Source organism: Nerophis ophidion, linkage group LG13, assembly GCF_033978795.1.
Source record: "Nerophis ophidion isolate RoL-2023_Sa linkage group LG13, RoL_Noph_v1.0, whole genome shotgun sequence".
Taxonomy (NCBI): Eukaryota; Metazoa; Chordata; class Actinopteri; order Syngnathiformes; family Syngnathidae; genus Nerophis; species Nerophis ophidion.
Window position 1 is genome coordinate 4,087,467 of NC_084623.1, and position 18,600 is coordinate 4,106,066.

The window sequence follows — 18,600 nt, forward strand, 5'->3', positions numbered from 1 at the left end:
GAGTGATAAGTGAGTATCCAATCACAGCCACATTCAACGTAAGGCTACCTAGATGGGCTACTGTCAATAATTTGTGATCTGATCGACTATCGCAACTGTCTGTTATCTGAATGTCCTTTCTGTTCTCTAAACTGCACAACCATTGCTAATGTTAGTTCAGAAGGCCTCTGGCAGAATTCACACAGCGCTGGCAAATATATATCTGCCACATAATCTACATTTTGCTCTGCTTCTTTGTTGGTTAAAAAAGTGAGAACCGCTGATTTTTCCGCTGGCCGGGTATGGCTCCGGTGCCACTTTCTGCTTTTGTAAATCACAACTTGTGATTGGATACCTGGGAGGGATAAGTGAGTATCCAATCACAGCCACGTTCAACGTAAGGCTACCTAGATGGGCTACTGTCAATAATTTGTGATCTGATCGACTATCGCAACTGTCTGTTAACTGAATGTCCTTTCTGTTCTCTAAACTGCACAGCCATTGCTAATGTTAGTTCAGAAGGCCTCTGGCAGAATTCACACAGCGCTGGCAAATATATATCTGCCACATAATTTACATTTTGCTCTGCTTCTTTGTTGGTTAAAAAAGTGAGAACCGCTGATTTCTCCGCTGGCCGGGTATGGCTCCGGTGCCATTTTCTGCTTTTGTAAATCACAACTTGTGATTGGACACTCGGGAGTGTAAAGTGAGCATCCAATCACGGTCACGTTCAATGTAAGGCTACCTATATGGGATACTGTCAATAATTTGTGATCTAATCGACTATCACAACTGTCTGTTAACTGAATGTCCTTTCTGTTCTCTAAACTGCACAGCCATTGCTAATGTTAGTTCAGAAGGCCTCTGGCAGAATTCACACAGCGCTGGCAAATATATATCTACCACATAATCTACATTTTGCTCTGCTTCTTTGTTGGTTAAAAAAGTGAGAACCGCTGATTTCTCCGCTGGCCGGGTATGGCTCCGGTGCCATTTTCTGCTTTTGTAAATCACAACTTGTGATTGGACACTCGGGAGTGTAAAGTGAGCATCCAATCACGGTCACGTTCAATGTAAGGCTACCTATATGGGATACTGTCAATAATTTGTGATCTAATCGACTATCGCAACTGTCTGTTAACTGAATGTCCTTTCTGTTCTCTAAACTGTACAGCCATTGCTAATGTTAGTTCAGAAGGCTTCTGGCAGAATTCACACAGCGCTTGAAAATATATATCTGCAACATAATCTACATTTTGCTCTGCTTATTTGTTGGTTAAAAAAGTGAGAACCGCTGATTTCTCCGCTGGCCGGGTATGGCTCCGGTGCCACTTTCTGCTTTCGTAAATCACCACTAGTGATTGGATACCTGGGAGTGACAAATGAGTATCCAATCACAGCCACGTTCAACATAAGGTTACTTAGATGGGCTACTGTCAATAATTTGTGATCTGATCGACTATCGCAACTGTCTGTTAACTGAATGTCCTTTCTGTTCTCTAAACTGCACAGCCATTGCTAATGTTAGTTCAGAAGGCCTCTGGCAGAATTCACAAAGCGCTGGCAAATATATATCTGCCACATAATCTACATTTTGCTCTGCTTCTTTGTTGGTTAAAAAAGTGAGAACCGCTGATTTCTCCGCTGGCCGGGTATGGCTCCGGTGCCATTTTCTGCTTTTGTAAATCACAACTTGTGATTGGACACTCGGGAGTGTAAAATGAGCATCCAATCACGGTCACGTTCAATGTAAGGCTACCTATATGGGATACTGTCAATAATTTGTGATCTAATCGACTATCGCAACTGTCTGTTAACTGAATGTCCTTTCTGTTCTCTAAACTGCACAACCATTGCTAATGTTAGTTCAGAAGGCCTCTGGCAGAATTCACACAGCGCTGGCAAATATATATCTGCCACATAATCTACATTTTGCTCTGCTTCTTTGTTGGTTAAAAAAGTGAGAACCGCTGATTTCTCCGCTGGCCGGGTATGGCTCCGGTACCATTTTCTGCTTTTGTAAATCACAACTTGTGATTGGATACCTGGGAGTGATAAGTGAGTATCCAATCACAGCCACGTTCAACGTAAGGTTACCTAGATGGGCTACTGTCAACAACTTGTGATCTGATCGGCTATCGCAACTGTCTGTTAACTGAATGTCCTTTCTGTTCTCTAAACTGCACAGCCATTGCTAATGTTAGTTCAGAAGGCCTCTGGCAGAATTCACACAGCGCTGGCAAATATATATCTGCCACATAATCTACATTTTGCTCTGCTTCTTTGTTGGTTAAAAAAGTGAGAACCGCTGATTTCTCCGCTGGCCGGGTATGGCTCCGGTGCCATTTTCTGCTTTTGTAAATCACAACTTGTGATTGGACACTCGGGAGTGTAAAGTGAGCATCCAATCACGGTCACGTTCAATGTAAGGCTACCTATATGGGATACTGTCAATAATTTGTGATCTAATCGACTATCGCGACTGTCTGTTAACTGAATGTCCTTTCTGTTCTCTAAACTGCACAACCATTGATAATGTTAGTTCAGAAGGCCTCTGGCAGAATTCACACAGCGCTGGCAAATATATATCTGCCACATAATCTACATTTTGCTCTGCTTCTCTGTTGGTTAAAAAAGTGAGTACCACTGATTTCTCCGCTGGCCGGGTATGGCTCCGGTGCCATTTTCTGCTTTTGTAAATCACAACTTGTGATTGGACACCTGGGAGTGATAAGTGAGTATCCAATCACAGCCACGTTCAACGTAAGGCTACCTAGATGGGCTACAGTCAACAACTTGTGATCCGATCGACTATCGCAACTGTCTGTTAACTAAATGTCCTCGGTTCATAAAACTGCACAGCCACCGGCAGAATTCACACAGCGCTGGCAACAAGCTAGCTGCATTCTGATTGGATAAGAGCTACAATGTAAACAAGCAACACCGGAGTCTAATGTGACATGAAGAGAATATGACGCATACTTTCATATATTCATGGAAAGCATATCAAAAATAAAATCAACTTTTATTAATGAATGATGATGATTTATGTTATGTCAGCAGAGACAAGACACCACCACTATCTACCAGGGTTTGTGTGTCCAATGCCGTTTCCAAACAAAGTAAAAGGGATTGCCTCCAATGTGTTTCTTTCCTGGGGTCTCTGTTGTTGTGTACAAACAGAGGGTTTAATACATGGTGAGGTTTAGTTTCTGAGTGCTTATATCCAGATTATCACCCACCGGAGCCCCGTGTACGGCACGCTGAATAAATCCTGTTTGCAAGCATGCATAAACACCAGCTCACTTGAGTGGGTTCGCCGTTACCCCGTTGAACTCGGAAGAAACGAGGCCGTGCTCGCTTACATAACCTGGCCAGATAGCTGGGTTTGCGTTTAATTCTGTCAGATCTCCATTCTGCTGAACTTGAAGCTGATACCGGACAACAGCAAGAAAATTATATCAATAAAACATCCTCGGAGGAGGAAGAGGCTCTGGCGCCAAGTTGTAAACAACTGCGGACCCCACGGGCATCAGGGTGGGTTCGGCCGTAGCAGCAGTTCAATCATAACTCCAGAAGGTCGGAGAACAACTAAACGAAGAATGAATGTTTTTTTTCCATCCATTCATTTATTTTCTTCCGCTTATGCCAGGTCGGGTTGCGGGGGCAGCAGCCTAAGCAGCGAAGGCCAGACTTCCCTCTCCCCAGCCACTTGGTCCAGCTCCTCCCGGGGGATCCCAAGGCATTGCCAGGCCAGCCGGGAGACATAGTCTTCCCAATATGTCCTGGGTCTTCCCCATGCCCTCCTACCAGTCAGGCGTGCCCCAAACACCTCCCTAGGTGGGATCCTGACCAGATGCCCGAACCACCTCATCTGGCTCCTCTCCATGTGGAGGAGCAGCGGCTTTACTTTGAGTTCCTCCCGGATGACAGAGCTTCTCACCCTATCTCTAAGGGAGAGACCCAATCTCATTTGGGCCGCTTGTACCAGTGATCTTGTCCTTTCGGTCATAACCCAAAGCTCATGACCATAGGTGAGGATGGGAACGTAGATCGACCGGTAAATTGAGAGCTTTGCCTTCCGGCTCAGCTCCTTCTTCACCACAACGGATCGATACAACGTCCGCATTACTGAAGACGCCGCACCGATCCGCCTGTCGATCTCACGATCCACTCTTCCCTCACTGGTGAGCAAGACTCCTAGGTACTTGAACTCCTCCATTTGGGGCAAGATCTCTTCCCTAACTTGGAGATGGCAATCCACCCTTTCCCGAGCAAGAACCGTGGACTCGGACTTGGAGGTGCTGATTCTCATCCCAGTCGCTTCACACTCGGCTGCGAACCGATCCAGTGAGAGCTGAACATCCTTGCCAGATGAAGCCATCAGGACCACATCATCTGCAAAAAGCAGAGACCTAATCCTGGAGCCACCAAACCAGATCCCCTCAAAGCCTTGACTGCGCCTACAAATCCTGTCCATAAAAGGTATGAACGGAATGTGTGACGAAGGGTAGCTTTGACGGAGTCCAACCCTCACTGGAAACATGTCTGACTTACGGCAATGCGGACCAAGGTCTGACACGGATCATACAGGGAGTGGACCGCCACAATCAGACAATCCAATACCCCGTAAAACAGCATTCAAACATAATACATACCGTATTTGCTTGAATTGCAGTCAGGGCGCTAGTTAATTTAAAACCTCTTCTCACTCCGGCGCTTACCAAAGGCATGCGGTAAATTTAGGCCTGTGCTTATAAATTTGAGTGTGATGTAAAGATACCATCATGAAAAGCACATTTAATTAAAAAAAACCTTATTATGGTCTTACCTTTACTTATAAATGAAGTCCATGTGCAGCTCCTTCTGATCAAAAGCATCCATAACTTGTTTATAGAAGTCTTCCTTATCTTTCTTCAGTTTTAAGTCCCTCTGATATCTTCCTTTATTACCTCCTGCTTTGATTGAAAGTCCAGTTTAGAAAACTGTTTTATTTTAGATATGTAATCCTCCATGTTAAAAGTGCAAGCGAGAGGAAAAAATAAAGGATCGCTACTCACTCTTGCTGCTTGTTGTCACTTCTTCTGCAGCCGAGTAGTTGCAAGAAGGATCACTAGCGCCCTCTACCACCAGGAGGCGGGAGTCATTTAATGACTCATATTTGACACACGCAGCTACGGTATATTAATAAAACATAGCTGCTTACTGTTCTTTTTAGCATATTCAATAGCTTGGAACTTAAATCCTACTGAATAGCTCTTAATCTTCTTCCCTTTATGCGATTTCAAATGATTGAAATCAGCCTCCTCCATTTTGAAAATGATGACAGGTGAAGTGTCACTCGTGACGAGACGAGTTTGACCCGGTGGAAATTCCAGGCATATGCAAATTATTTGGCGAAATGATTTTGACCCGGGCGAAATTCTAGACATGCGCTAATAAAAATAATATTTTGCGAAACGAGTTTGACCCGGCGTTAATCCTGAGCCGGCGGTAATGCTAAGCATGCGCTAATTATTTAGCGAAACGAGTTTGACCCGGCGTTAATTCTAGGCAGGTGCATACTATATACCTGGCGGCAATTCAAGGAAATACGGTATGTTTTATACATGACTTTAACTATCTGGGCTTGTGTTTGAAGAGAGAAAAAAAGGGGTTTAGGGTTGGGGGGGTTAAAGGGTTTTGACTGTTTTAACTTGCAGTAAAAACGGTGTCATGATCCATGGTCTGGATCATGTTTAGTTTAGTTATTTTCTGCTAGTTTGGACTCCCTTTGTTGTTTGTGCACCTTGTGAGTTAGTTTGGTCACCATGGTAACGTATAACTTTCACCTGATGCGGTTTCCAGACTCATACCTGTTTTTGTTAATTACTTTCTTATTTAAGCCTGCCTTGTCCCGTCAGTCGGTCTTGGTCCCTTGTTTGCGGTAAGCAACTGTGACGTTGGTTTGTTCTAGATTTCTTGTTCGCTGATCCTGTGCTAATGTTAGCATTAGCTTCTGTGCGTTTCGGCACGCATTTCTTTTGTTCTTTTCGTCTGTTTTTGCACCAGTGGTTTTGTTATTAAATCACCTTACCTTTAGGTTGTTGTCTATGTTTGCACTGGAGGAACGATCCCGCATTAAAATGCGACCCTCATGTGACAAACGGGAGTTACAATTTAAACCATGTATTATGTTGGAAAAAAATTACATTGATTATGTTGCGGGTCGTTTTGACCCATACTGTGTAAATGCACTCAAAACAGTCAAGAAAACAGGTTAAACCAATAACAATTTTCTTTTAGGTTATATAAACATTTAGAAAAGTGACATACAATACATTTTGTATTCCAATTGTATTATGTTAGGGGTGAATTTGACCCATTTCAGTTTTTGTGTTGATCAAAGTACTGGTTATCCTTTCTTTTTCTTGCTGCAATCTGGTGACTTTCCCTCATCTAGGGTCATGAACTGGTGTGTAAATCTGGACACTTTGTTGTGTAGTGGAATTTTTGTGCAGAGTTTGTATAAAAAGATGATGTTGCGAGTCATTTTGACCCAGGCGCTTTAATGTGGGTAAATAGCTGTTCAGACCCAGAGCCAGGTGTGTGAAGAGAGGGAACTTTCTCACACTTGTCCTTGTCTCCTCAGATGTCATCCTTCTGGAGCTCATTTTTGGTGAGTTTGTTAAAGAGATGACATGAGAACAGTGACAAAGACAAATTTGAGAAAGTTCCCTCTTTTACCTGGCTCTGGGTCTCAGAGGCAATCAAAATACAAACAATTGTACATCAAAGTAAAAAGTACATCAAAGAGACTTGTTTATTTTGCCTATTTACCCACATTAAAGCGTATGGGTCAAAATGACCCGCAACATCATCTTTGTATACAAACTATGCACGACATTCCACTACACAACAAAGTGTCCATATTTTACACACCAGTTCATGACCCTAAATGAGGAAAAGTCACCAAATTTCAGCAAGAAAAAGAAAGGATAACCAGAACATTTTCCGTTCGGGCTCCAGTACTCTGGAATGCCCTCCCGGTAACAGTTTGAGATGCCACCTCAGTAGAAGCATTTAAGTCTCACCTTAAAACTCATCTGTATACTCTAGCCTTTAAATAGACCTCCTTTTTAGACCAGTTGATCTGCCGCTTCTTTTCTTTCTCCTATGTCCCCCCCTCCCTTGCGGAGGGGGTCCGGTCCGATGACCATGGATGAAGTACTGGCTGTCCAGAGTCGAGACCCAGGATGGACCGCTCGTCGGGACCCAGGATGGACCGCTCGCCTGTATCGGTTGGGGACATCTCTACGCTGCTGATCCGCTTGAGATGGTTTCCTGTGGACGGGACTCTCACTGCTGTCTTGGAGCCACTATGGATTGAACTTTCACAGTATCATGTTTGACCCGCTCGACATCCATTGCTTTCGGTCCCCTAGAGGGGGGGGGGGTTGCCCACATCTGAGGTCCTCTCCAAGGTTTCTCATAGTCAGCATTGTCGCTGGCGTCCCACTGAATGTGAATTCTCCCTGCCCACTGGGTGTGAGTTTTCCTTGCCCTTTTGTGGGTTCTTCCGAGGATGTTGTAGTCGTAATGATTTGTGCAGTCCTTTGAGACATTTGTGATTTGGGGCTATATAAATAAACATTGATTGATTGATTGATTGAACGTTTTCCGTTCGGGCTCCAGTACTCTGGAATGCCCTCCCGGTAACAGTTCGAGATGCTACCTCAGTAGAAGCATTTAAGTCTCACCTTAAAACTCATCTGTATACTCTAGCCTTTAAATAGACCTCCTTTTTAGACCAGTTTATCTGCCGCTTCTTTTCTTTTTTCTCCTATGTCCCCCTTCCCTTGTGGAGGGGGTCCGGTCCGATGACCATGGATGAAGTACTGGCTGTCCAGAGTCGAGACCCAGGATGGACCGCTCGCCTGTGTATCGGTTGGGGACATCTCTACGCTGCTGATCCGCCTCCGCTTGAGATGGTTTCCTGTGGACGGGACTCTCGCTGCTGTCTTGGATCCACTATGGATTGAACTTTCACAGTATCATGTTAGACCCGCTCGACATCCATTGCTTTTGGTCCCCTAGGGGGGGGCGGGGGGGGGGGGGGCGGGCGGGGGGGGGGGGGGGGGGGGGGTTGCCCGCATCTGAGGTCCTCTCCAAGGTTTCTCATAGTCAGCATTGTCACTGGCGTCCCACTGGATGTGAATTCTCCCTGCCCACTGGGTGTGAGTTTTCCTTGCCCTTTTGTGGGTTCTTCCGAGGATGTTGTAGTCGTAATGATTTGTGCAGCCCTTTGAGACATTTGTGATTTGGGGCTATATAAATAAACATTGATTGATTGATTGATATTTTGATAAACACAAAAACTGAAATGGGTCAAATTGACCCTCAACATAATAGAAGGGTTAAATGTTTTTAATGTGAATCACTTTGTGCTACATTTGTTATGTATGAAAAGTGCTATACAAATAAAGTCTGATTGACAAAGTTTGGGTAGGTTGAGAAACTCAGTCATCCTTGAAGGGGGCTAAGAGTGAAGCGGGCAGTTGAGGTGGCTGATCTGGATGCCTGCGGGACGCCTCTCTGGTGGGGTGAACCAGGCATGCCTTGCCAGAAGGAGGGTCCGGGGTAGGCCAAGGACACTGGAGGGATGACTGGCCTGGTTTTAACTGGAAGTAGTGTCCGGTGACTGGGAAGTCGGGGCTTCCCCATTCAATCAATCAATCAATGTTTATTTATATAGCCCCAAATCACAAATGTCTCAAAGGACTGCACAAATCATTACGACTACAACATCCTCGGAAGAACCCACAAAAGGGCAAGGAAAACTCACACCCAGTGGGCAGGGAGAATTCACATCCAGTGGGACGCCAGTGACAATGCTGACTATGAGAAACCTTGGAGAGGACCTCAGATGTGGGCAACCCCCCCCCCCTCTAGGGGACCGAAAGCAATGGATGTCGAGCGGGTCTAACATGATACTGTGAAAGTTCAATCCATAGTGGCTCCAAGACAGCAGTGAGAGTCCCGTCCACAGGAAACCATCTCAAGCGGATCAGCAGCGTAGAGATGTCCCCAACCGATACAGGCGAGCGGTCCATCCTGGGTCCCGACGAGCGGTCCATCCTGGGTCTCGACTCTGGACAGCCAGTACTTCATCCATGGTCATCGGACCGGACCCCCTCCACAAGGGAGGGGGGGACATAGGAGAAAGAAAAGAAGCGGCAGATCAACTGGTCTAAAAAGGAGGTCTATTTAAAGGCTAGAGTGTACAGATGAGTTTTAAGATGAGACTTAAATGCTTCTACTGAGGTAGCATCTCCAACTGTTACCGGGAGGGCATTCCAGAGTACTGGAGCCCGAACGGAAAACGCTCTATAGCCCGCAGACTTTTTTTGGGCTCTAGGAATCACTAATAAGCCGGAGTCTTTTGAACGCAGATTTCTTGCCGGGACATATGGTACAATACAATCGGCAAGATAGGATGGAGCTAGACCGTGTAGTATTTTATACGTAAGTAGTAAAACCTTAAAGTCACATCTTAAGTGCACAGGAAGCCAGTGCAGGTGAGCCAGTACAGGTATATATGTATGTATATATGTATATAAAGGTATATACAGTACAGGCGTAATGTGATCAAACTTTCTTGTTCTTGTCAAAAGTCTAGCAGCCGCATTTTGTACCAACTGTAATCATTGACCCGAAACCCACACCTGAGTAAGCGGAAGCAAACGTTTGAATGGAAGCTCGCACATGAAATGTTTGCTTTACCTCCACCACTCAGGACTGAACAGACCTAGTCGAGAGGAGTCAGAGCAAAGTCAAATGACTCACTGAAGATTTCACCGGGAAAGAATACCAATCTGAAAGAATGACTTTCAGTCTTCACGGAGTCCTACGTGGACATCTTTTAATGAGACTGTCCAGGTCTGTTTTCTCTTAATATCCTTGAAAGCTACCCAACACTGAGACAACACTCCACTTCTCCAACAGAACCGGTCCTTATTAGACTCCTACAGAGACCCTCATTCCGAGGAAGACTTGGCTCATTAAGTGAAAATGATGTGGATGTTTGTTTGCTGCAACAACAGAATAGTTGTCTAATTGCCTTTCCGATATGAGAAAACCTCAACTCCAAAATAAATCAGGTCATCCTTTTTTTAAAAGAATAAGCACAGGCGCTAAGAAAGAATATTTTTATCTAGATATTATGTGACTATTCTAGCCAAAAAAACACTGTTATTATTGTATTCCTAATCTACAAAAGCAGAATACAATGATTTACACCTGCACTGGCTTCCTGTGCACTCAAGATGTGACTTTAAGGTTTTACTACTTACGTATAAAATACTGCACGGTCTAGCTCCAGCCTATCTTGCCGATTGTATTGTACCATATGTCCCGGCAAGAAATCTGCGTTCAAAGGACTCCGGCTTATTAGTGATTCCCAAAGCCCAAAAAAAGTCTGCGGGCTATAGAGCGTTTTCATTTCGGGCTCCAGTACTCTGGAATGCCCAGTTCGAGATGCTACCTCAGTAGAAGCATTTAAGTCTCACCTTAAAACTCATTTGTATACTCTAGCCTTTAAAAAGACTCCCTTTTTAGACCAGTTGATCTGCCGTTTCTTTTCTTTTTCTCCTATGTCCCACTCTCCCTTGTGGAGGGGGTCCGGTCCGATCCGGTGGCCATGTACTGCTTGCCTGTGTATCGGCTGGGGACATCTCTGCGCTGCTGATCCGCCTCCGCTTGGGATGGTTTCCTGCTGGCTCCGCTGTGAACGGGACTCTCGCTGCTGTGGTGGATCCGCTTTGGACTGGACTCTCGCGACTGTGTTGGATCCATTGTGGATTGAACTTTCACAGTATCATGTTAGACCCGCTCGACATCCATTGCTTTCCTCCTCTCCAAGGTTCTCATAGTCATCATTGTCACCGACGTCCCACTGGGTGTGAGTTTTCCTTGCCCTTATGTGGGCCTACCGAGGATGTGGTAGTGGTTTGTGCAGCCCTTTGAGACACTAGTGATTTAGGGCTATATAAGTAAACATTGATTGATTGATTGATTGATTTGCAAATCCTTTTCAACTTATATTCAATTGAGTAGACTGCAAAAACAAGATATTTAACGTTGCAACTGGGAAACTTCGATATTTTTTGCAAATATTAGCTCATTTGGAATTTGATGCCTGCGACTTGTTTCAAAAAAATGGCACACGTGGCAAAAAAGACTCAGAACGTTGAGGAATGCTCATCAAACACTTATTTGGAACATCACACAGGTGTGCAGGCTAATTGGGAACAGGTGGGTGCCAAGATTGGCTATAAAAGCAGCTTCCATGAAATGCTCACTCATTCACAAACAAGAACGGGGCGAGGGTCACCACTTTGTCAACAAATGTGCGAGCAATTTTTCCAACAGTTTAAAAACAACATTTCTGAATGAGTTATTGCAAGGAATTTTTGGATTAAATACCACCAAAAGGTTCAGAGAATCTTCAGAAATAACTGCACGTTATGGACCTCTGATCTCTAAGGCGGTACTGCATCAAGAAAACGACATTAGCGGGTAAATGATATCTCCACATGGGCTCAAGAACACTTCAGAAAAGAAAGGTCAGTAACTACAGTTCGCTACCTCCATAAGTGCAAGTTAAAACTTTACTATGCAAAGCCAAAGCGATTTATCAACAACACCCAGAAACGCCGCCGACTGATGCAAAGTGGAGAAGTGTTTTGTGGTCCGACAAGACCACATTTCAAATTGTTTTCGGAAACTGTGGACGTCATGTCCTCCGGATTAAAGAGGAAGAAAACCAACCGGATTGTTATAGGCGCAAAGTGTAAAAGCCAGCATGTGTGATGGTATGGGGGTGTATTAGTGCCCAAGGCCTGGGTAACTTACACATCTGTGAAGGCACCATTAATGCTGAAAAGTACATACAGGTTTTGGAGCAACATATGTTGCCATCCAAGCAAAGTTATAATGGACACCCCTGCTTATTTCAGCAAGACAATGCCAAGCCACGATTTACAACAGCATGGCTTCATAGTAAAAGAGTGCGGGTACTAGACTGGCCTGCCTGTAGTACAGACCTGTCTCCCATTGAAAATGTGTGGTGCATTATGAAGCCTAAAATAGGACAACAGAGACCCCAGACTGTTGAACAACTTAAGCTGTACATCTCACACTATTATGTTAGACCCACTCTGGACTGAACTCTCACTATTATGTTAGATCCACTATGGACTGGACTCTCACTATTATGTTAGATCCACTATGGACTGGACTCTCACTATTATGTTAGACCCACTCTGGACTGAACTCTCACTATTATGTTAGATCCACTATGGACTGGACTCTCACTATTATGTTAGATCCACTATGGACTGGACTCTCACTATTATATTAAATCCACTAAGGACTGGACTCCCACTATTATGTTAGATCCACTATGGAATGGACTCTCACTATTATGTTAGGTCCATTATGGACTGGACTCTCACTATTATGTTAGATCCACTATGGAATGGACTCTCACTATTATGTTGGATCCACTATGGACTGGACTCTCACTATTATGTTAGATCCACTATGGACTGGACTAACACTATTATGTTAGATCCACTATGGACTGGACTCTCACACTATTATGTTAGATCCACTATGGACTGGACTCTCACTATTATATTAGATCCACTAAGGAGTGGACTCCCACTATTATGTTAGATCCACTATGGACTGGACTCTCACACTATTATGTTAGATCCACTAAGGACTGGACTCCCACTATTATGTTAGATCCACTATGGACTGGACTCTCACTATTATGTTAGATCCACTATGGACTGCACTCTCACTATTATGTTAGATCCACTATGGACTGGACTCTCACTATTATGTTAGATCCACTACAGACTGGACTGTCACTATTATGTTAGATCCACTATGGACTAGACGCTTACAATATTATGTTAGATCCACTATGGACTGGCTTTCACTATTATGTTGGATCCACTATGGACTGAACTTTCACTATTATGTTAGATCCATTACAGACTGGACTCTCGCTTTTAGGTTAAATCCACTATGGACTAAACTCTTACAATATTATGTTAGATCCACTATGGACTGGACTCTCACTATTATGTTAGATCCACTATGGACTGGACTCTCACACTATTATGTTAGATACACTATGGACTGGACTCTCACCATTATGTTGGATCCACTATGGACTGGACTCTCACTATTATGTTAGATCCACTATGGACTGGACTCTCACTATTATGTTAGATATACTATGGACTGGACTCTCACTATTATGTTGGATCCACTATGGACTGGACTCTCACACTGTTATGTTAGATCCACTATGGACTGGACTCCCACTATTATGTTAGATCCACTATGGACTGGACTCTCACTATTATGTTAGATCCACTATGGACTGGACTCTCATTATTATGTTAGATCCACTATGGACTGGACTTTCACACTATTATGTTAGATCCACTATGGACTGGACTCTCACTATTATGTTAAATCCACTATGGACTGGACTCTCACTATTATGTTAGATCCACTATGGACTGCACTCTCACACTATTATTTTAGATCCACTATGGACTGAACTTTCACTATTATGTTAGATCCATTACAGACTGGACTCTTGCTTTTCGGTTAAATCCACTATGGACTAAACTCTTACAATATTATGTTAGATCCACTATGGACTGGACTCTCACTATTATGTTAGATCCATTATGGACTGGACTTTCACTATTATGTTAGATCCACTATGGACTGGACTCTCACACTGTTATGTTAGATCCACTATGGACTGGACTTTCACACTGTTATGTTAGATCCACTATGGACTGGACTCTCACTATTATGTTAGATCCACCATGGACTGGACTCTCACTATTATGTTAGATATACTATGGACTGGACTCTCACTATTATGTTAGATCCACTATGGACTGGACTCTTACAATATTATGTTAGATCCACTATGGACTGGACTTTCACTATTATGTTAGATCCACTATGGACTGGACTCTCACCATTATGTTGGATCCACTATGGACTGGACTCTCACACTGTTATGTTAGATCCACTATGGACTGGACTCTCACCATTATGTTGGATCCACTATGGACTGGACTCTCACACTGTTATGTTAGATCCACTATGGACTGGACTTTCACAATATTACGCTAGGTCAGCTGGACGTCCATTGCACCAGTCCCCTTAGAGGGAGGGGGTCACCCACATCTGCTTGTGCAGCCCTTTGAGACACTTGTGATTTTGGGTTATATAAATAAACATTCATTGATTGATAATTCTGATCATGATTAGTGGTCATGTTAGGCCAGCAGAGAATGTCCCGACGGCACAAAACTGCATTTTTGGTAACAGCATTGTCTTTTCTCTTGGGTTTCTGGCCTTCTTTTTAATAAAATGTCGATGCATAATCTGTTCTTATTAGAAAGTACACAACTGTTTATTTGGAGACAGATTGCACTGACTTTGGGCTGGGAAAGAAAGCAGGCCGTTAGCATTCAAAGCGAGAACTATAGCATTGTGGCACTAATGGGGCATTAGATTGGGGTTAAGCGGATGAATGGGGAATGTTCCGTTACCTCTCGCCCGCGGCTAAACATACAGGCACGCCGCTGCTCATTTGCATAATTGCTGGACACCGGAGCACAGCGCGGTGATTGAGCTCAGAGGACTGCTGCTGAACTCAAAGAACGGCCCTTGGATGGGAAAAGAGAATCTGGTAAAATGGTTAGGGGGGAAATAAAACTGCATGGATGAGGCAACACTGTTTAGACTGCAGTGAATGATTACTTCTATTATTCACTACGGGGGGAAAAAAGGCAGTGAGGATGAAGAAAAAGAAGAGGGCGGCTGCAGAGAAAACAATCATCTGGCTGCTTGCAATTAAGCTAACAAAGAGAATTTTTGCACCCAAACCGCAACAGTCCTTGATGAGATCAAATGAAGTAAAGACGCAGCAGCTTCATATTGTGTGTTAGGAGCGTGTAGTCCCTGTCTTTAGGAAGCTGCAGGGACATAGCACACCTTGAGAACCTTCCTTTTGGCACAACTCAAACCAGACAAAGTGAAAAACACACAGATGAAGGAGTAAAGGTCGAGGTATGAGGACTGGAAATGTGCTGTTCTGCAAGTGGATTTTATCATGTGACAATTCCAAAGGTCCTGGGTTCGATCCCGGGCTCGGGATCTTTCTGTGTGGAGTTTGCATGTTCTCCCCAGGACTGTGTGGGTTCCCTCTGGGTACTCCGGCTTCCTCCCACCTCCAAAGATATGCGCCTGGGGATAGGCCCCTCCCACCTCCAAAGACATGCACCTGGGGATAGGCCCCTCCCACCTCCAAAGACATGCACCTGGGGATAGGCCCCTCCCACCTCCAAAGACATGCACCTGGGGATAGGCCCCTCCCACCTCCAAAGACATGCACCTGGGGATAGGCCACTGCCACCTCCAAAGACATGCACCTGGGGATAGGCCCCTCCCACCTCCAAATACATGCACCTGGGGATAGGCCACTGGCACCTCCAAAGACATACACCTGAGGATAGGCCCCTCCCACCTCCAAAGACATGCACCTGGGGATAGGCCCCTCCTACCTCCAAAAACATGTCACCTGGGGATAGGCCCCTCCCACCTCCAAATACATGCACCTGGGGATAGGCCCCTGCCACCTCCAAAGACATGCACCTGGGGATAGGCCCCTCCCACCTCCAAAGACATGCACCTGGGGATAGGCCCCTGCCACCTCCAAAGACATGCACCTGGGGATAGGCCCCTCCCACCTCCAAAGACATGCACCTGGGGAGAGGCACCTCCCACCTCCAAACACATGCACCTGGGGATAGGCCCCTCCCACCTCCAAAGACATGCACCTGGGGATAGGCCCCTCCCACCTCCAAAGACATGCACATGGGGATAGGCCCCTCCCACCTCCAAAGACATGCACATGGGGATAGGCCCCTCCCACCTGCAAAGACATGCACCTGGGGATAGGCACCTCCCACCTCCAAAGACATGCACCTGGGGATAGGCCCCTCCCGCCTCCAAAGACATGCACCTGGGGATAGGCCCCTCCCACCTCCAAAGACATGCACCTGGGGATAGGACCCTCCCACCTCCAAAGACATGCATCTGGGGATAGGCACCTCCCACCTCCAAAGACATGCACCTGGGGATAGGCCCCTCCCACCTCCAAAGACATGCACCTGGGGATAGGCCCCTCCCACCTCCAAAGACATGCACCTGGGGATAGGCCCCTCCCACCTCCAAAGACATGCACCTGGGGATAGGCCCCTCCCACCTCCAAAGACATGTACCTGGGGATAGGCCCCTCCCACCTCCAAAGACATGCACCTGGGGATAGGCCACTGCCACCTCCAAAGACATGCACCTGGGGATAGGCCCCTCCCACCTCCAAATACATGCACCTGGGGATAGGCCACTGGCACCTCCAAAGACATACACCTGAGGATAGGCCCCTCCCACCTCCAAAGACATGCACCTGGGGATAGGCCCCTCCTACCTCCAAAAACATGTCACCTGGGGATAGGCCCCTCCCACCTCCAAATACATGCACCTGGGGATAGGCCCCTGCCACCTCCAAAGACATGCACCTGGGGATAGGCCCCTCCCACCTCCAAAGACATGCACCTGGGGATAGGCCCCTGCCACCTCCAAAGACATGCACCTGGGGATAGGCCCCTCCCACCTCCAAAGACATGCACCTGGGGAGAGGCACCTCCCACCTCCAAACACATGCACCTGGGGATAGGCCCCTCCCACCTCCAAAGACATGCACCTGGGGATAGGCCCCTCCCACCTCAAAATACATGCACCTGGGGATGGGCTACTGCCACCTCCAAAGACATGCACCTGGGGATAGGCCCCTGCACCTCCAAAGACATGCACCTGGGGATAGGCCCCTGCACCTCCAAAGACATGCACCTGGGGATAGGCCCCTCCCACCTCCAAAGACATGCACCTGGGGATAGGCCCCTCCCACCTCCAAAGACATGCACCTGGGGATAGGCCACTGCCACCTCCAAAGACATGCACCTGGGGTTAGGCCCCTCCCACCTCAAAAGACATGCACCTGGGGATAGGCCCCTCCCACCTCCAAAGACATGCACATGGGGATAGGCCCCTCCCACCTCCAAAGACATGCACCTGGGGATAGGCCCCTCCCACCTCCAAAGACATGCACCTGGGGATAGGCCCCTCCCACCTCCAAAGACATGCACCTGGGGATAGGCCCCTCCCACCTCCTAAGACATGCACCTGGGGATAGGCCCCTCCCACCTCCAAAGACATGCACCTGGGGATAGGCCACTGCCACCTCCAAAGACATGCACCTGGGGATAGGCCCCTCCCACCTCCAAAGACATGCACCTGGGGATAGGTTGATTGGCAACATTGGTCCTAGTGATGTGAATGGTGTCTGTCTATCTGTGTTGGCCCTTTGCTGAGGTTTGGACTTGTCCAGGGTGTACCCCGCCTTGCACCCATGTGCAACTGGGATAGGGTCCAACACCCCCCACGACCCCATAAGGGACAAGCGGTAGAAAATGGATGGGTTGTGCCAGTGTGGTCATGCTGGCACTTGTAGATCTCGTACACATCCACCTCAAAACGGAGGCTTTTCATTGAGTTAGGGTACACAAAAAGGACCAGAAGTGCTAAGTTAATCCTCCTGTTATCTCTGGAGTAGGACTGATCGAACATATTTGCATGGATGCCAACTGTTAGTCCCAGCGGGGCCTTGACTCGGAGCCCCTGGCCCCGGCATTGCGTCTCTGAGGGTTCCCTGAACCCGAACAAGTGTTTCCACTCCCACCTTCAGCTACCGCCCCGCACCCCTCGCTTTGGCTCGCCATTCAGCTTGTTTACCGTACCACCGGGCCTTTTGAAACCCTCACTAAGCAGGTCTTCCAGAGCCTTACAGATCCGCTGAACTCTTCCTAACCCGCTAATCAGACCTCTCCTCCCTTTCAGTCCTCCAAGCATAAAGCCCTCTACTGCCCACCGTTTTGTAGGTCAGCCACTGTGGGGCATTGTGCGGCCACTTCTCCCATTGATGCGTCTTGAGCAGCTCACCCCGGACGCCTCCCCGTGCAGATGGAGGCACCCAAAGACATCCAGTTTATTAAGCTGTCACTGAGCATCTAAATCTGCTCCCTATGGCGCTGGGGCGAGAGCTTCCACCGAGTAAGAGAGAAAGAAGAGAGTCTTTGTGTGACACCAAGGTATTCACAGAACTATGTCAAAACCCCCCCCTGCGCTAAAACTACCGGTGAAATGAGATGCAAATCCAAGAATTTGGTAGGCAGTATGAGTTGTTGTTCGCCCAATTCATGTTGCCCTGCGGCATGCAGGCACCGTGCAGACGTGCCATCACAGATGTTTGTTCTGCACGCATTGTGCCACTGTGACTAAGAGGAAAACTGCAGATAAACGTCAGCGGTGAAACACCACGTCAGCCGGGGCGAACACAAAGCTGGAGATGCTCCGAGAGGATAAACAGAACGGTGCCGAGAAAGTGGAGGGTGGGCTGGATTCCCGTTTTGTACT